This window comes from Hylobates moloch, unplaced genomic scaffold, assembly GCF_009828535.3.
Source record: "Hylobates moloch isolate HMO894 unplaced genomic scaffold, HMol_V3 SCAFFOLD_1, whole genome shotgun sequence".
Classification (NCBI taxonomy): domain Eukaryota; kingdom Metazoa; phylum Chordata; class Mammalia; order Primates; family Hylobatidae; genus Hylobates; species Hylobates moloch.
In genome coordinates this window covers 143821595-143842114 of record NW_026652276.1, presented here as the reverse complement: position 1 = coordinate 143842114, position 20520 = coordinate 143821595, and the positions used below count along the sequence as shown (strand labels likewise).

General features: G+C 43.5%; 1 pseudogene; it reads right to left on the bottom strand.

Moving 5' to 3' along the window:
- Positions 1–659: 659 nt before the first annotated feature.
- The window catches only part of LOC116810745 (large ribosomal subunit protein eL8-like), a 29665-nt pseudogene continuing 9804 nt past the window's right edge, over positions 660–20520 (bottom strand).

Here is a 20520-nt window from a genome sequence, read left to right as displayed (position 1 = left end):
TTGACTTCCTTTACATGCAAACACTAAGGGGCACCAGAGAATGTCCCAGGTCCCAGACTTAATGCTTTTTCCATGTTAAATACAACCATTTTTTGTGTGCCCTCTGGGGAGGCTTCACTCTACCTGGGTCCTGAGACCTGCAAACCAGTGAAGCTCCATTTCTCCAGGACAGGAATAGGAAACCTTTGTGACTGAAATATTAGGCGCAATACAGGCCAGGCTGGGGGAGGACAAGGCTTCTGTCCTAGGAGGGCTGATGACATGGGTCCCTGGAGCTGAGCTGCAGGGCTGGGGAGGGCCAGTTTGTCTCCTTTGCAGATGGGCCCAATGCCAGGGGATGCCCTTGAGGACCCTCGCTCCAGTTTGGCTGAGAAAAAAAGAAACAGACATGGTCAGCATCTTCACTGAGCCCATCGGGTCCCCTCAGGGATGAGCCCCACAGGCCTGGGCCTCTGGAGTCCTCAGGGTCCCTGTGTGGCCCCCTGGTCTGAGACTGAGGATACCCCTGCAGGCTGCTGATCCCAGAGGGAGTGCTGTGTGCAGCCTGGGGTTGGGGAGCTTTTTGGGGTGGGGGAGCCTCAAGTCACTCCTGGTTTGGCAGCCCTGATTCATAACTCAGATGAGAGAGGCCTTCACTGTCACCCAGCCCGCTTGCCACCTCACACGGGGGCCTGTCTCCACAGTGGTGAAAAGGCCCTGGGCACAGGGCCCCCTCTGCCCTCGAGGGCGTCTACTCCATGCCAGGGCTGGACCCATTCCACACCTGGCTGAACTCTTGTTTCTGGCTCTGGGCCAGGGGATCTCCCCATGCCCTCTGCCTGTATTCTTTCTGGGCCAGGAACTCTGATTCTCTTGTCTCCCTGGCTTGCTGTCTTGACACCCTTGGAGGGGCACTCAAGAGTGAGGGGTCCCTGCTGCTCTCTAAGGAGGTGGGGGTGGGAGCTTCCACAGATGGGTCTGACTGCCCCAGTGCCCTTTAGGGCCCTTCAAGGGGAAGAGGGGGACAAAGTGGAAAGTGGAGAAGGGGTGTTGGGGAGGGTCCTGCCCACAGCCTCCCCAACTCTGTCTGCCCAGCATGTCCAGCACACATGTGCTCAGCACCTGTCCTGAGGACCGGCAGACCCATGTGACTTTCTTAGAGGAGGAAGAGGAAGTGCGGAAGGAAGCTCCAGGTTAGTGTCACTGGTGGAGGGTGTCCAGGTTCTTGGTGTCTTGAACAAAGAATTGGACAAAATGCACAAACAAAACAAGGAAGGAATGAAGGGATTTATTGAAAATGAAACTACTCTCTACAGTCTGGGCAAGGGCCCAAGCATGGGGGCTTAAGGGCCCCGTTATAGAATTTTTGGGAGTTTAAATATCCTTTAGAGGATTCTATTGGTTACTTGGTGTATGCTTTATGTAAATGGAGAGGATGAATTAAAGTTACAAAGTCATTTACTTGGTGTATACCCTATGCAGAGGATATTTGCTGTCATAGCTGAAGTGTGAATCGGCCTCATGTTCCCTGCCTCCAGACCCTACTTTACTGCCTCATTTTCCCCCTGAAAGATGTGATTCCCATACATCTTTCTGGGAGACAGAAGGACCAATGGTCTTTCTTCTGTAACTGCTACATGCTGGCTTGGGGCCTAGTCCCTACCTATTGGCGATCACAGAACTCTCACCCTGCTCTGTCTAGTGGAGGCAGAGTAGCTTCTTGATGGCCAGGGGTGGTGTCTTCACCTGGAACTGGCTGGAACCTTTGTTGCATGACTATCTGAAGCTTGATGGTCTCTAGGTGAGAGGAAATGAATTTGGTTAAAAGATTTAATGGGAACTTCAGCGGGTGGATATCTATGTTGTCAGGAATGTTTGTTATAGAGATTTGCAGGAGAAAAAACAAACCTTGGTCTGTTCTAGAATCTGTGTGTTTCCTTAAACTCTTAGCACAGATAACTCCCTTTTGGCTTGGTTTGTTCTGCTGGGGCCTAGTGCGTGAGCTTAGTCCAAAACAATGGCCTCGCAGAATTTTGTTTAAAAATATTCCCCCTTTGTGGTCAGGTTCTCACTTAGGTGAGAGTGTGACCAAAACTTAGGGCCTTAGCGCCACTCTCAGCTACCATCATTTTGGGTTTCCGGTCTCAGCACATCATTGGTAGGTTGCAGTGTCCTCAAGGTTGCACATTCCTTTCAGCTCTTGTCATTCTGGTTGAAGGGAGACCATGTGATGTTCTAGACATGGCTGCATGCAAGCGTTTGAAACCTTAGAGAGAATACAGTGCACCAGGGAGACTATTCTTATGACTATTGGGAGGATATTACAAAGAGTTTGGAGTACAATACAAAGAGTTTGGAGGTCCCCATAAGTCAAACATCCTAAAATCAAATAGAGCAAAGAATGAGCTAGATAAAGAGTCTACTCACTTAACAAGTAGTCTCTTTGTTAATCCCCTACCACTGAATTTCTATAATTTTCACCTGATGTATTTTTCCATCGGCCACAAGTGCCAGCAGTGGCACAGATACTTCTTGTTCAGCCAATTCTATTATAACTTTCACAAGAGAATTTTAAGTTTCTTGTGTCCTTTACGGTATAATTTACTATAGAGTCCATCACGAGGGATACATTTCTAATCATTGCTTTTTTTACTTTAAACCATGGAAAAAGGGCCTAACAAATGATGCCCTTCTAAAATAGTGAAGACCTCCTGGCAGTGTTCTTTTTAACCCATGATGTGGGTTAAAAGGAATGAACCAATGTTTTGTTCATAACTGATTCTGAGGCAATGTATGTACCATTAAAGTTTTGTAACTACATTGCGTCTTCATCTTTTATCTATCAAAGTATAAGTCTATCCATGTATAAGGCTGGCTGTAAACTTCTTCACAAATAAAAGTATACCCCATAAGTGCACATAACAGACTGACCCCCTATCCACGTCTATTGTTTATAGAGGCGTAAGCAAGAAAAAATATTCAACGAGTTTCATGATAATAGAAGTCTTAATCTGTGAACGTGGAAAAAGCTGTTCACATCAAGATGCCATCTTCTTCTGGGGAGAAACTTTCCTGGCTAGTTTTACCTTAAGGATTTCAATGGGTGTACGGTTCCAAGAGTGATGAGGTACCCTTCTCAGTTGTGAGATTATGAACCCAAAGTTCAAGGTCCTGAAGTTTTGTAATAGTGAGGATGGCAAGGACAGTTTTTCTTTGACGTTCTCAGAAGATCCAAACCGTAAAAAGTTTTCTTTACCTGGTGAAACTACACTGTAGCATAATAATCTACTGTGATAACATCAGCCCTCTGGCATGGGAAAGCTTTTTTTTTTTTTGGAAACAGAGAGTCTTGCTGTGTCACCCAGGTTGGAGTGCAATGGTACGATCTCGGCTCACTGCAACCTCTGCCTCCTAGATTCAAGTGATTCTCCTGCCTCATCCTTCTGAGTAGCTGGGATTACAGGCACCCTCCACCATGGCTGGCTAACTTTTTGTATTTTTAGCAGAGGCAGGATTTCGCCATTTTGGCCAGGCTGGTCTCGAACTCCTGACTTCAGGTGATCCACCTGCCTCAGCCTCCCAAAGTGCTGGGATTACAGGCGTGAGCCACTGTGCCTGGACAAGAAAGCTTTTATACAACCAGAAAACATGCACTGAAAATAACAACTGAGTGAAATCCCTTTACGAAATGTTCAAATGGCCCACCAGGTGACCAAATGTACCTGAAGCTTTAATTGTTTTCCCACTAATATAGAGCCAAACATTGGTTATAAACTATTTTAGTAATTTGTAAGTTACTACATGAATGTATTCACTTTGGATTATTTTATCTTTTCCATGATGAGTCATGGAACGCAGAACTTTCAATAGATGAAGGGGTGGCCTGCCCCTCCACACCTGTGGGTATTTCTAGTCAGGTGGGACGAGAGACTGAGAAAAGAAATAAGACACAGAGACAAAGTATAGAGAAACAACAGTAGGCCCAGGGGACTGGCGCTCGGCATACCAAGGCCCTGCACTGGCACCGGTCTCTGAGTTCCCTCAGTTTTTATTGATTATTATCTTCATTATTTCAGCAAAAAGGAATGTAGTAGGAGGGCAGGGTGATAATAAGGAGAAGGTCAGCAACAAACATGTGAGCAAAAGTATCTATGTCATAATTAAGTTCAAGGGAAGGTACTATGCCTGGATGTGCACGTAGGCCAGATTTATGTTTCTCTCCACCCAAACATCTCAGTGGAGTAAAGAATAACAAGGCAGCATTGCTGCAAACATGTCTCGCCTCCCACCATAGGGCGGTTTTTCTCCTATCTCATAATTGAACAAATGTACAATCGGGTTTTATACCAGGACATTCAGTTCCCAGGGGCAGGCAGGAGACAGTGGCTTTCCTCTATCTCAGCTGCAAGAGGCTTTCCTCTTTTACTAATCCACCTCAGCACAGACCCTTTATGGGGGGTCGGGCTGGGGGATGGTCAGGTCTTTCTCATCCCACGAGGCCATATTTCAGAATATCACATGGGGAGAAACCTTGGACAATACCAGCTTTCAAGGGCAGAGGTCCCTGCGGCTTTCCGCAGTGCATTGTGCCCCTGGTTTATTGAGACTAGAGAATAGTGATGACTTTTACCAAGTATACTGCTTGTAAACATTTTGTTAACAAGGCATGTCCTGCACAGCCCTAGATCCCTTAAACCTTGATTTCATGCAACACATGTTTTTGTGAGCTCCAGGTTGGGTCAAAGTGGCTGGGGCAAAGTGGTTGGGGCAAAGCTACAAATTAACAACATCTCAGCAAAGCAATTGTTTTAAAGTACAGCTCTTTTTCAAAATGGAGTCTCTTATGTCTTTCCTTTCTACATAGACACAGTAACAGTCTGATCTCTCTTTCTTTTCCCTACAATAATAAAAGCTTTAAGGACTCAAGAAGGACAAGGTGGTCATCCTGGTTCTCCATGAGTCCATGCTTATTAACATTAGACGTATATCCTCTCGAATATCAGTTGTTTTTCTAAATTAGGTGCATAGCACTGATAACTGATGAGTTATCAAAGGTAATTTGACTTAGACTGTGAAGTTTATTCAAATTGTATATCTAAACAATTTCAGTATCAGCTGGTTTAACGTGAGAATCTGACTTTTCTTGGCATTTAATTTTTTTTTTGTTCTACTTGGGTTAGTAGCTTTATACAAGGAAATTTGGTTATTTCTGTGGTTTACAGTAACTTAACATAATAACCATAATTATAATTGATAGCATATACTTACACATTAGAATTTTAGAAATGCCATACAATTTTGGAATATATGTCAGTATTATTCACAAAAATATAACCTAAAGAAGATTGAACATCATTTTGGCAATCCCGTATACCTAAACACGTTTACTTCTTTTCCAGATGTTTTCAAGGGCCCTCTGATCCATTCAAAAAGCTAGGCACCAGGAAAGAAAATTTTAAAACTGAAGTTTGATTTTGGAATTCCAGATTACCACACATTATTTATTTTGCCAAAATGATAACTCAGAAATTTTAAATAAGCAAAAACCCTTTATAATATTTTACAAAAAAAAATTCTACTGTTCTTACACACCTTGCATGTAAAACTGTTTCTAGTAGTCTTAATTACATGTTATAATGGTGACTCTCAGCAATTTTAATTTTAACATAAAACCTGGTAAGTTATGTTCTGATAAGGTTTGATTATTTCCAGCATTAGCTAGGGATGCGGCCACCTCCACATGTCCTCAGGCCTTACCTGGGGGAAAACAGACAAGTTAAACCATTTTCAAAAGCTAAAGAAGCAGTTTGTGACCTTAAAGCATTTAGCAAACCTAATATTTGAACATAACTTAGGCCACATGTTTACATTTTGAAGACATTTGTATTTTACCAACAATCTTTAAAACAGTCTTTATTTCCCAAAGATTACTCAAGTCACATGAACTAAATAAAAGTCATTACATTTTTCACTTTTCTGATGAAATATTTGATTTACGCTCTTATTATTATTAAACCAATTAATTAAAGCTCTTTTGTATTAATTAAAACTTTACAGAGGAGATAAACAGTGACTTTTACTATTTATTTAACCAGTTTGTGCAGACAGAAAGAGGCCAGTGACTGGCTGGTAAGGAATTCTTACCCTTTTGCCAGCATGCCATGTTTCTGGGTTCTCTCTCCCTGAGTGGCCCTAGTTGACCCCGCTTGACTGTGTGCAAACAAACACATTGCCATGAATTAAGAATATTCACCAATAGTTTACTAATTTTGGAGAAATTAGGCAAAGAGAGAGAGAAATGTGACTCAAATTCTATTTATTAGAGTATATTCAACACACTTAAAGTATCAGGGAGCCTAGAATCCAAAAAATTAGTTTAAGGATAGAAAGCTGGTGTGCTCCATTAACTCCTGTGGCCCAACAAATGCAGTGTAGAAATTCCAGATAAATGGAACAAATAATGATTTGCCAGAAATGCATAGGAAACAAAATAACTATTCACAGAACCAAGTAAAAGCCTTCCACTAGGAACTAAAAAAAAAAATCATGGTTTTATATATATGCGTACACATATACATACACACAAAGCTAGAGGAGAATAAACAGCAAATGAATGAAAACTAGAAGCAGAAACAAAAAACAGGAGACCAACCCTAAATTTTCCTGCTCAATATACCTTGGAGGCTACAGTGTTACCGATCCCCAGAACCCATATATTACATATTTTATTCCTGATACACAATTTAATATCCTTAAGTTCATCAATATTATTATAAATTCTGTGCAATTAAGAAATTCAGTTTAGGCACAAGAGCAATAAGTACTCTAGCACTATCCAAGCAAAACGGTAAACAGTGTGAAGTAATGCAAGCATGTATGTGAAATTTGGCTCCACACTAAACCCAGCTTCATGCTTAACTATATTTAAAAAAGAATTGCCAAACTGCTGATTCATTTCTTTACAATACTTCTTATTTGACTTTAATCAAGACTTGGCTTTAACAATGAAAATGTTAATTAGCCAAATGTCTCCAATTCTCTATCAGGTTTTAAAGAATATTTTATTATTTAAACTTTTTTCGCATCTTTCTCCCCTACTTAATGATTCCTTACTACATTGTTTCATAAATAAGCTTTTCAAATCTGTAATTTGAACTAACTTTCCGATAACTTCTGAATTAGACAAAATTATTCTTTTTTTCACGAATAACATAACCCTTTCTAGCATATTTTGTATACAGAAGTATGTGTTAACTGGAATTTTTATTCTTAGTAACCTAAAACTTTAGTGAAACCCTAAAAAGCAAGAAATCCTGAACTATCAGATATGGACATTTATAGATAAAAACAACTCCACAACCTTTTCCCAGAGTGTTTCTGGGAGGGACGGTCCCCCTGAGTCTTCTCCAGGACCAAGTCCCTAGAGTTCTCTTGTTCTTTTTCAGTGACCCAGGAAAACGAAGCCCCTTCCTGTATTGACAGCTGGGAATTGTGGAGTCTGCCATCCCTCCTCTTGAGATGGGGTCTCCACTAGCACAGAGGCTGCTTTGGAGTCAATAGATCATTTCTTCCCCAAGCCAAACACCCTCCCTGCTTGGCTGGTGTTGTTCCTAAGGCAGCTTCACTGGTGAGAGTGAGTGAGGATTGAAGTAGAATAGAGCACTCACCAGATGTCTTGCTTCCTACAGAAAACTGGATATCTTTGTGGTCCCTGAATGATCCCAGGAGACTGATCCTATAAAGACGTCCGGTCCCTGACCCCATCTGCCTCCAGGTGCCCAGAACAGCCTATTGTGGGCTTTCACTCTCGGCAGGTGGACGCCGTTGTTTCAGCTAAGGTTGAGAACCTTAGCTTACAACCTGCATAATTTGAGCAAAATATTGAGGACCAAATAAATATGGCTGGGAGAAATCTTGTCCTCATCCATCTCGTTTATTCCAAAAATAAATTTTGAGAAGCTTCCAAAATCATATGTAACGTGGTAAGATGTTTGAACTTTTATGGGATCAGGGAGAGGGAAAACTTTGGAAAGAGGGGAGGGCTCTCAGAGAGGGTAACCTTTGAACTGAGGATTGTAGGATAAGGAACATCCCCTCTGACCTGAGTGAGAATGGAGGAAATAGCATTCCTGGCAGAGGGAAAAGCCAGGCAAACCCCTCAGGGCAGGAATGAAAAGTGGAGGACTTCTCTGAGAATGAGCTTCATATGGCCGGGGACAGTGGGCCCTGGAGAGTCAGGAGGGCTGAGGTTGAGAGGACACCAGGGCCAGGCCATGTGGAGCTTAAAAGCTCCCCTGCACCAAATAGAGATTTCATTCTGATTGTGTTCAGCATGGTTTTCAGCAATGAGGAGATGTGATCTGACTGATGTTTGCAAACATTGCTCTGGCTTCCAGTTGCCACCTAGGAAGTAGAAAATCAGAATGGGCCTCACTCCTCTGGTAACAGTAAAACAAGAGATAATCTATAAGATCATACCTTTCCCTGAACCCATCAGAAGCTGAAGTCACAGGGCAACCATTCAGCCTGAGGTTGAAGGAAGGCAAGAGCCTCTGAGGAGAGGAGGTGTGAACATGGCTGTCTGTGGCCAAGCATGAGAAAGAGAAAGCTCTGCCACACAGGTGGGGAAGACTGGCTCAGTCGATGCCTTTAAAGAATCACTGAAGGCTATGTGTGAGTCAGTCTGAAAGTGTGGACCTCCTGGGATCTTTGGACAAGCAGAGGTCACACTCGCTTGCAAGTGCTTCTCTATAGACGGCCACCGAGCCCCCCTCACACATGAATGTATTGGGCACAGAGTGAGAGACCAGAGAGAGCCTCCCACAACAGTGCCAGCCTAGGGCAGGGGAGCAGCTGCCACTGCAGGAAATGCACAAAGCTCTTCCAGACTATTCTTCTGGAACAAACAAAAGCCATACCTGCTGGGGAAAGGGCAGAAAACCCTGCTGGCCTCAGGCTGCAGGAAAATCCCACTGAGGTTGGTGGTGTGAAAGGTAAATAAATCTTGGTGCTGCAGAATCACTAAGCTAAAAGGAAAAGTCAAGCTGGGAACTACTTAGGGGAAACCTGCCTCCCATTCTGTTCAAAGTCACCCCTCTGTTCACTGACATGAATGCATATCTGATTGCCTTATTTGGAGAGGCTAACCATAAACTCAAAAGAATGCAACCATTTGTCTCTTATATACCTATGACCTGGAAGCCCCCTGCCTGCTTTGAGTTGTCCCATTTTCATCTTGAGTTGTCCCACCTTTCCAGACTGAACCAATGTACCTCTTACACATATTGATTGATGTCTCAAGTCTCCCTAAAATGTATAAAACCAAGCAGTGTCCCTACCACCTTGGGCACATGTCATCAGAACCTCCTGAGGCTGTGTCATGGGTGCTCGTTGTCAACCTTGGCAAAATAAACTTTCTAAATTAACTGAGACATGTCTCAGATTTTTGGGGTTCACATTGGGAAGGAAAAGAAAAATGCCCACGGCAATTGCGGGCAGGAAATTGTCCCAGTCCATTAGAATGCCCCTCCTCCTGGGGAAGAAAGGATGGATAAAAAGCCTCATTCTCTGGACCCTGGAACACTGGTCCTGCCTCACACTGAGACTGGAACAAAACAACAGACAGTGGCCCTGACCCCACACCAGGTCAGCAAGCACCAGGTAACAAATAATAGCAGTCTACAGCAAGGGATGGCCAAAAAATATGGATGAGCACATGGGGAAGGTATAAAGCTGAGGGTGGAGCATGAATATTGTGAGCCCAGCCCTTACCAAGGGATGCAGTAGCACTAGGGGGATTTGAAGCCAGTGGTGCACTGAACTAAAATGGCAACAGCAAAACCCAGACCCAGTTCAACTCATCACTAGATCACCTCAACCTCTCACACCAGCAGGTAGTAGAAGGAAATGCATGCCCATTTCCAGGCATAAATGCTTCTTGCTTCAGTCTCTACTGTCTTACACATGTCAAACATTCAATCAAAGATCACAGGACACACAAGAGCAACTAAAAACAACCCACTGTCAGGAGAAAAATCAATCAACAGAACCAGACTCAGGTGGACCACATGCATGAATAGATGGGGAATGTCAACAGAGAGATGGAAGCTGTAAGGAAGAGTCTAATGGGAATGCCAGAAGAAAAAACAGCAATGGTAGCAGAGATGAAGTATGCATTTGACAGGCCTATCAGTAGACTCAACCCTGTAAGAATTAAAGAAAAAGGAAAGAAACATGAAAGGTGGCTTGGCAGTTAAGGACAGGTTTATTTTAGAGCAAACAAACCTGAGAGGGGCTTTTGGCTGAGTTAGGTTAGAGGCTCATTTTTTTTACAGACTAAGAGTGTTTAAGGATTTAGGGTAGGAGAGTTTATTGGAGGCTTGGACGCTTTTGTGATTTTTGTTGTGTTTATTTGGGAGGGAGAGTTGTGTGTTTGTTTCCACAAGTTTTTTTTTTTTTTTTTTGCAGCTGCAGGCATACCCCCTGAGTTTGCGTTTAGCTTCCCTATCTTAGTGCACCTGAAGGGAAAGGAATGTGCTTATTAAGGCCACTGTTTCACTGGGCGCACTGTATGAGAGTGAAGTATGGCAGTTACCAAGAGACTTTCCCCTACTTCCCTCTGTGCTGGAGCTGTGTTATCTGTGTTTTACTGTTTGCTCTTTCTGGCTGATTGTAGTTAGAAGAGAAGTGATTTCCTTGAAATGTATGAGGCTAGAAAGAGAGTTGGTATTTAAAGTGACAGTGTTTGTCTGAGATGATGGTGCTCCTTCTCTGTCAAACACAACTGAAGAACAAAGCAGTGAACGCGAAGGTTGATTGAAATTACCTGAACTGTGACAGAGTGAGACCCTGTCTCAAAACAATAAATAAATAAATAACCTAAACTGAGACACAAAGAAACGAGTGAAAACAAAACAAAACAAAAAAATAGGCCACCAAAGCTGTGTGACAACATAAACAGTTTGAAGAGATGATGGCCAATATATTTTTTTTTTTTGGTGACAGAGTTTTGCTCTTGTCGCCCAGGCTGGAGTGCAATGGCACGATCTCTGCTCACTGCAACCTCTGCCTCCCGGTTCACGTGATTCTCCTGCCTCAGCCTCCCAAGTAGCTGGGATTACAGGCGCCCGCCACCATGCTCAGCTAATTTTTGTATTTTTAGTAGAGACAGGGTTTTGCCATGTTGGCCAGGCTGGTTTCGAACTCCTGGCCTCAAGTGATCCCCTGCATTGGCCTGCCAAAGTGCTGGGATTGTAAGCGTGAGCTACCGTGCCTGGCTGCCAATAGTCAGTTCAATTTCTTTACTTATCTTGTCATGGATCTGTATTTATTACTGGACAGAGACCACAATTTGAATAGCAGTGTTTGTGAGCTATGGGGGAAATTCTTTTGACAATACTCAGCTTGGATGATTTTTTTGCTCTCTTGAAGTTAAAGCTGTCTGTCAAATTCTTCTCCTAATAACAATAGTGTATAGAAAAAACATACATATATATATGCATATATATATAAAAGATGATTTTAAGCTGCTGTGGATCACCAGTATTTGATCTTTGTGTGAATTGATGTGATGGCAAATGATGACAACCATGGCTGAATCGAGGCTGTGAAGTGCCAGGCAGTTGATGTTTACTCTTTCAAGACTGGTTTCCAGATCGAGAGACACAGAACTCTGTATTAACCTCAGGGCCACTTCAGTGTATTCATCCAAGAGTTTGTCATCTATGTCACAAACTCCATGTTTAACTATAATTCTGGCTGAAAAGAGAGAGAAGAAAGTCTCTGCATGGAGTCAGGATAGACAAGTTCATGCTGCAGGAACATGTAGTCCCAAATCTAAGGGGCCTAAAATCCCAGTGGGTTGTTTCTCCTTACGCTCCTTAAACCAAGACAGCAAGGGGCTGTGTATTGTCATATTGTGTCACTCAGGGCCCAGGTTGGTGGGGAGTCCACTGTCTCCTAACTCTGTCTTCTCAATATGAGGCTTCAGGGTTTGTATCAGCAGAAGAAGGGAGCATGGATAATTAAGCACTGGTTCTTAACCGCTTTGACTCATAAGTAATTCACATCAGTTTCTTCATAATTCAGCAGCCAAAGGAAATTAGGGGGCCACGCATAACATTAACAAGCTGGGAAGTGTAATGTTCCTGTGTCCTGGGAATAGAAGCAACTGGAGGTGTTCGTGAGTTCTAGAAATGTCAGTCAGTATTCTTTCACTGCTCTGCCTCCCTCTAAGTTTTGTACTCATCTTGTTATTCTTACACTGCCACCCAGGAGATTTTTCTAAAATGCAAATCTGTCATGAATCTTGCTTGAAATCCACCATGGATCCCTGTTTACAGAATGAAAGCAGAATTCATAACTTAAAAAAATTCCTTCAGAATCAGATCTGTCTTCATCAGCCCTGTCCCACCCACAGCCCACCCTCCAGTTCTATTGAACTACCTACTTGGAATTTCCTGACAGCCTTTTTCTTGTCTGCATACCTTTCCACCTGCTATTCATTCATACCAAGTTTCATTCTCTTTGGTAAACCTTATGTATCAGTCTGTGTTCAGCAAGGAGACAGAAACCACACCCATTATTTGAACAGGACAAATTTAATAAGTAAAGGCTTGTTTACTAGACGAAAGTGCTTAACTACTCAGAGGGGCCAAAGAAGACTTTAAGGAGCTATAACTTGTAGGCTGAGGTAGAGTAAACAATAAAGAAACTTAGGACCAGAAGGGTCTCCCTGCCTCAACCAAGGCTGAGATGCAAACTTCTTGGAAGACAACATGGCTTCCAAGCCTTCAGATGGAGAAGAAACTTGCCAGGGTGCAGGTGGCGGTAGTCCCTAGAAGTGGTCTGCTCTTGTTGGAGGGTGTGAGCTGAGCAGAACTGGTCTGTAGATGTGGCCTGCCATTGCTGGTGGATGTGGCTGCTGGTGGAGGGAGTGGCCTGAGGGCAGAGCTGGAACTCAACAGCATGCCACTGGGCTCCCATGCTGAATAATAATAATAATAATAGTAATAATAAAAACATTAGAAGACAAGAATCTGAAGCTGAGGTGTCTTCCTGTTATCTTTGCCTTTTTTTTTCTTTTTTTTTATTAATTTTTTTTTGCACACAAAAAACAATAAACATTTTCTAAAAATACATACAAACAAAAAGATGCGTATCAAACATATTAGGAAGGTTGCACATGGGAAGTCGGGGAATAGAAATGGGGGGTGGGAGTTAAAATAAATGAGAGAGGGACTTTATATGGATCAGTGATAATAACTCAATCCTCTATTTGACAAAGAAGAGGGAGAAGGAAGAGGAAGAAAAAGAAAGTGGGATAAAGGATCAGAAAGGGAGGAAAATAGAAAAAATTAGAGTATGACTCCAGGGTAGACCTGTTTTGTTGTCACTGAGTTGGTTGGCTAGTTTGTCTGCTGTATTTTTCATGTTTCGCCAAGTTGGCCAGACTGGTCTCGAACTCCTAGCCCGAAGTGATCAACCCGCCTCGCCCCCTAGAGTGCCGGGAACACAGGCGTGAGCCACCACGTCCAGCCCCTACATTGCTTCTGGCCTCCGTGGTAGACCTCCCAGACGGAGCGGCCTGGCAGAGGCGCTCCTCACTTCTTCCCAGACACGGGGCGGCCGGGCAGAGGCGCTCCTCACTTCCCAGACAGGGCGGCCAGGCAGAGACGCTCCTCACTTCTTCCCAGACGATAGGTGGCCGGGCAGAGGCGCTCCTCACTTCCCAGACGATGGGTGGCCGGGCAGAGGCGCTCCTCACTTCCCAGACGATGGGTGGCCGGGCAGAGGCACTCCTCACTTCCCGGACGGGGCGGCCGGGCAGAGGCGCTCCTCACTTCCCAGACGATGGGTGGCCGGGCAGAGGCGCTCCTCACTTCTTCCCGGACGGGGCGGCCGGGCAGAGGCGCTCCTCACTTCTTCCCGGACGGGGCGGCCGGGCAGAGGCGCTCCTCACTTCTTCCCGGACGGGGCGGCCGGGCAGAGGCGCTCCTCACTTCTTCCCGGACGGGGCGCCCGGGCAGAGGCGCTCCTCACTTCCCAGACGGGGCGGCCGGGCAGAGGCGCTCCTCACTTCCCAGACGATGGGTGGCCGGGCAGAGGCGCTCCTCACTTCCCAGACGATGGGTGGCCGGGCAGAGGCACTCCTCACTTCCCAGACGATGGGTGGCCGGGCAGAGACGCTCCCCACCTCCCAGACGGGGCGGCGGCAGGGCAGGGGCTGCAATCCCAGCACCCTGGTAGGCCAAGGCAGGCGGCTGGGAGGCGGAGGCTGCCGCGAGGCCAGACCACGCCACCGCACTCCAGCCCGGGCAACACCGAGCTCCGTCTGCAGTCCCAGTACCTCGGGAGGCTGAGGCGGGCAGAGCACTCGGCGTCAGGAGCTGGCGACCAGCGTCGCCAAGATGGCGAACGCGTGCCTGCAGGCAAAGGAGAAAAAGCAGGCTAGTCCCAGGCAGTCCGCGGCGCGGGCAGCAGCGGGCTGAGTGGATTGCAGCCCGGGCCACAGAGGGAGGGAGGAAGGGAGGGAGGGAGGAAAGGGAGGGAGGGAGAGAGAGAGAGAAAGAAAGAAAGGCAGGCATCAATTTTTAAAAAATATTTTGATTACTATATTTCAATGTAACTATTTCCTTTGTAATATATTTATTTCCTGCTTTTAAAAGTATTATTTTATGCCTGCCAAAAGGATCCATAGCACAACAAAAGTCCCTGATCTTGAGTATATTCTGAAAAGATGTAGAATCTGAGCTGGGTCTTTAAGGATGAATAGGAGTTTGTTGAAAAAAAAAAAAAAGCAGCTATACTTTTGTCCCACCATAGGCATCAAACAGGATCCTACATAAAAATACCTGCATTTAAAATACACAGTCCCTTCGTGGCTCCCATCATGCTTTCCTCTCTCGGGATTGTCCCATTCTACTCCTAACCAGGGTCCTGCCACGGGAGGGACAACGCCAGCAAAATGTACTGTTGCATGTTCTCCGTTAACTTCAACTCTTCGACCAATGACATCTGGTGTCAAAGTGTCACTCATTATAATATATCCAGAATCCAAAATATGAGATCTGCCCGCGGAGACTCCAGGTGTTCCAAGCAGCAGCCCCTCCAGCGAACTCTATCTTTGCCTTTTAAGGTCACTCCAGTGCTGTCTTTTGGTGAAGCTTAAAATTCTGCCAGCTGAGAAAGGAGAAACATTTGCAGAGTCTCACAAAGCAGGGTGAAGAAGAGTTGATTTGGAGCTGAGAGCCAATAAAGAGATAAGTCACACAAATAATAATAATGATAATTTATTTAATGTATATTACGTGCCAGGTGCTGTGATACAATTATATGTCTGTAAATGTGTGTAAGTGTCTGTAGTTTTAAATTCTGTAACAGCCCTGTGAGATAGATATTATTACCATGTGACATGTGAGAAAAATGGTCCAGGTTTGTCTGGGCATCAAAGCTGTGCTCTTGTCCACTCTGCTATCCTGATTTTCCTTTCCTCTCTTTGGAAAGTTAAATATTCTCTCTTGTCTTCCGCCTTGTGACATGAGCAGGCCTGTTTGTTTATTTATTTATTTATTTGAGATGAAGTCATGCTCTGTCTTCCAGACTACAGTGCAGTGGTGTGTTCTCAGCTCACTGCAAACTCTGCCTCCTGGGTCCAAGTAATTCTCCTGCCTCAGCCTCCTGAGTAGCTGGGATTACAGGTGCCCACCATCACGTCCCGCTAATTTTTGTATTTTTAGTAGAGACGGGGTTTCGCCATGTTGGCCAGGCTGGTCTCAAACTCCTGACCTCAGGTGATCCGCCCGCCTCGGCCTCCCACAGTACTGGGATTACAGGTGTGAGCCAGCACTCCTGGCTGCAGGCCAGTTTATATGGAGTTTATCCAGGAGTACCTAGAAAGCAGGAGCTGTGTTTTTCTGTTCATTTTGGGTTTCAAATGCCTATGATTAGTGCTTGGTACCTAACAGGCACTTAAATGTCCACCAAAAGAACAATTGGTTGGATGTTTTATCTTTGCAGTTAATGCCAATGAGGTAAGTGACTCTGGAAACACGTCTGTAGGTGCCTAATAAATCCATTGAGTTGGGTATTTGCCATTGGATTGAGCAAGTCAGCTCTTGTTGAGTCTTGGGAATAGGGAATGCTGGAAATTCCTTTTTTTTATTTTTATTTTTTGTAGTTTGGTTTATTTATTAATATTTATTAATTATTTATTGATATTTATTAATATTATAAAATGTTAAAAAGTTCTATCAATTTCAAGTGTCTTTGACATGTTTTTGTGTTTAACAAAGCTTTGATTTCTTTGAAAATAATAGCCCACAACATAATAGTACCATTCGGTTCACACTTATGGATAGATTCTATTCTTGACCATTCCTTTAAATTTCTTTCAGATTCACATTCTATCTTTTTAGTTATTCAAGTAGAAAACTTTGGAGTCATCCTCAGCACCTCTCTTTTTCTCATATCCCTCATCCAATTTATAGCATGTCCTATTAATTCTACCTTCAAAATACATTCAGAATCTGGCCACTTTGCACAACCTCTGACAATGCCAACCTGATCCAACTTCCATTATCTATTCTCCGTGTTATTTTTTTTTTTTTTTTTTTTGAGATGGAGTCTCGCTCTGTCGCCCAGGCTGGAGTGCAGTGGCGCAATCTCGGCTCACTGCAAGCTCCGCCTCCTGGGTTCACGCCATTCTCCTGCCTCAGCCTCTCCGAGTAGCTGGGACTACAGGCGCCCGCCACCACGCCCGGCTAATTTTTTTGTATTTTTAGTAGAGACGGGGTTTCACCATGGTCTCGATCTCCTGACCTTGTGATCCGCCCGCCTCGGCCTCCCAAAGTGCTGGGATTACAAGCGTGAGCCACCGCGCCCGGCCTATTTTTAAAGTCTTCTAACTAGTCTCCTTGCTTCCTTTCTTGCCATTTACAGCCTGTATTCCACTCAGAAGCCAAAGTGATACTTTTAGGTCTATTATCTTGCTCTTAGTTTTCTATCTCGTCTCTTTTGTATTCCTTTATGCCTATTTTGCTGCTCTTTGTATTAATCAAGATTGTGTTATTCAATTTATCTCCTCCATTAACCTTTTTATTATATCTTTTAGTGTCATTTTGTTAGTGGCTGCAAAATAAATTACAAAACATATCTTTATTACAGTTTGTTTACATTAGTAATTAGTGCTTTTCCTACATCCTGAACAATGCAGAAAATTTACAAAAGTTTAATTCCATTTGCTCTCGACCTCACCTTGTTTGCTATTGTTGTCATTGATTTGACTTCTGTTATACAGCTCACATGACATTGCTATTATTGTTTCTCTAAATGATCAATAATCTTAGATTTAGCCACCTACTTTCCTTTTCTGGCATGTACTCCCTCTTGCATTTCCATGCTTCCATCTAGGAACATGAACTTTTTAGCCTGAAGAATTTAGTATTCCTTGTAGAGTAAGCACACTGGTGAAGAGCTCTTTAAGCCTTTGCTTATCTGAGAATGTCTGACAACTTATTTACTTTGCCACTTTCTTCTTCTTCACCTTCCTCTTCTTTCCTCCTCCTCTTCCTCTTCTTTCCTCCTTCCTCCTCCTCCTCCTCTTCTTTCTTCTCTTCTTCTTTTACTGAGGCAGGGTCTCACTTCAACGCTCAGGCTGGAATGCAGTGGCACAGTCTGGGATCACTGCAACCTCGACCTTCCAGGCTCATGTGATTCTCCCATCTCAGCCTCCTGAGTAGCTGGGACTACAGGTGTGTGTTGCCATGCCCGGCTAATTTTTGTATTTTTTGTAGAAATGGGGTTTCACTATGTTGGCCAGGCTGCTCTCAAACTCCTGGGCTCAAGCCATCCACCAGCCTTTGCCTCCCAAAGTGCTAGGATTACAGGCGTGGAGCCTGCCTTCATTTTTGAAAGATGTTTTCACTGTATAGGTTGACTGTTTCTACACATTAAGGTGTCTCTTCATTGTCTTCTGGCTTCCATTGTTTCTGTTGAGAAGTTAACTGTAATTTGCATTTTCCCACTGAAGATAACATGTAATTTTTAACAGAGTCTCACTCTATGACCCAGGCTGGAGTGTAATGGCACGATCTTGGCTCACTGCAACCCCTGCCTCCCAGGTTCAAGCAATTCTCCTGTTTCAGCTTCCAGAATAGCTGGGATTACAGGAGCACACCACCATGCCTAGCTAATTTTTGTTTTTCAGTAGAGACAGGGTTTCGCCATGTTGGCCAGGGTGCTCTTGGACTCCTGACCTCAGGTGATTCACTGCCTCAGCCTCCCAAAGTGCTGGGATTATAGGCGTGAGCCACCATGCCCAGCCTACTTTTAAGATTTTCTCTCTAACTTTGTTTTTCTCCACTTTGATTATAATGTGCATAGGTGTAGGTCTGTTTTTATTTTTCCTGCTTAGGTTTCTTCGAACTTCTTGACTCTCTAGATTGAGGTAGTTAATCAGTTTTGGATTATTCTCAGCCAGGATTTCTTTAAGTACTAGCTTTATCAAATTCTCTCCTACCCTTTGGAGATCTTCTGACTGTGTCTCACATTTCTCTTCTGCTCTGTTCTATTTTCATTATTTTTCATCTCTGCTCTTGTTTCAATACTGTCTATTGATCTGCTTGAAGTTTACTCATGCTGTCTTCTGCTGAGTTTAGTCAGCTGTTAAGCGCCATCCAAAGGATTTTAAATTTCAGATTTCATATTTTGCAGTTTATCATTTGATTTTTTTTATAGATTTAAATTATGTTTTAAAATACTCCATGTTTTTATTCGTTCTGCCCATTAAAAATTTATTTGTCTTCCCCTGGCTCTTTTCAAGTTTTTGGTTTGTGGCAGTTTGAGTATGTGATGTCTAGGTGTAGACTTTTTGGGTACTGCTTGATGTTCTCTGAACTTCCTGGATCTGTGGGTTGGTGTCTATTGTTCATTTTGGAAAGTTCTTGACTATGATTATTTCAAATATTTCTTCTGCTCCATTGTCTCTTTTTTCTTCTGTTATTCAATTATGCATATATTTCACCTTTTGAAATTATCCCATGTTTTTGGATGTTCTATTCTGTTTTTTTTTTTTCTATTCTTTTTTCTCTTTGCATTTCAGTTTGGGAAGTTTTTGTTGACCTGTCTTCAAATTCACTGGTTGTTCCCTATTCATCTCCAGTGTACTAGTGAGCCCATCAAGGTCATTCTTCATTTCTGTTACAGTGGTTTTTTTTTTGCTAGCATTTCTTTTTTGTTTCTTTGTTAGAGTTTCTCTCTCTCTCTACTTACATTAAATTACATCTCTGCTTACACCTGCTTTTCATGTTGTCTACTTTTTTCATTAGAGCCCCTGACATATTAATCATAGTTATTTAAAATTTCTTATATGATAATTCCAAAGTCTGTGTCATATCTGAGTCTGGTTCTGATGCTTGTTTTGTCTTTTCAGACTGTGTTTTTTTTCTTTCTTTCGACATGTCTTGTAATTTTTTGTTTAAAGTTAGCTATGTTAGGTTGAATAATAGGAATTGAGGTTAAATAGGTCTTTATTGTGAAGTTTTATGTTACTCTGGCTAATAGTTGGGTTGTATTTAATGCTTCTGTAGCTGTAGGTGCCAGAGGCTTCAAATTACTCCAGTGTCCAAGTGTCCATGATTTCTCCTCTGCTATCTTTGGGCTTCTCTAAGAACTCCCTCTTTTTTTTTTTTTTTTTTGACAGCATCTCGCTCTGTCACTAAGGCTGGAGTGCAGTGGTGCAATCTCAGCTCACTGCAGCCTCAACCTCCTGGGCTGAAGAGATCTTACCACCTCAGCCTCCGCACTAGCTGGGACTAGAGGCATGTGCCACGATGCCTGGCTAATTTTTGTACTTTTAATGGAGATGGGGTTTCGTTATGTTGCCCAGGCTGGTCTTGAACTCCTGGGCTAAAGTGATCTGACCGCCTCAGCCTCCCAAAGTGCTGGGATTACAGGTGTGAGCCACCACACCCGGCCAGAATGCCTTCTTAAATAGAATCTGCACCTTGCAGCTCTTTCAGATATAATTCATTGTTATTATACTAGAGGCTGTTGATGTGGTGGGAAGATGTAGGGGAGGGGAAGTTATCTATAATATTATAATTAAATTTCATTTTTATAGTGGGCCTGTGTTCCTGGACAATGTCCTTCACGACTATTACTTAGCCGTCACTCTCCTCCCCTGAGTAGGTGAGACAGAAATGCTAGACAAGGATCTGGGCATATGGTTATAAATGGTTATAATTCCCCTTCTCCTGCTAGAGCCACAAGGGGATCTTTCTTGACTGTTGACCATAAGAACTCGGTTGGGTTTGAGGAAGTAAAATCTATAAAAGGTTATGTCTCAGACTGTAGCCCCCAGGATTTTTTCACTCTTATGCTAATCTACACTCAGCTCTCAACAGTTTGTCAAAATTGCTACTTGTGTGTTACTACCAGTTTATAGCTCCAGTGGCTTCTGCTCCAGGTAAACGTAATCTTAGTTGTGTGTGTGTGTGTGTGTGTGTGTTTGTATTCAAATGTCTCTTTAGATTTCAGGATGGT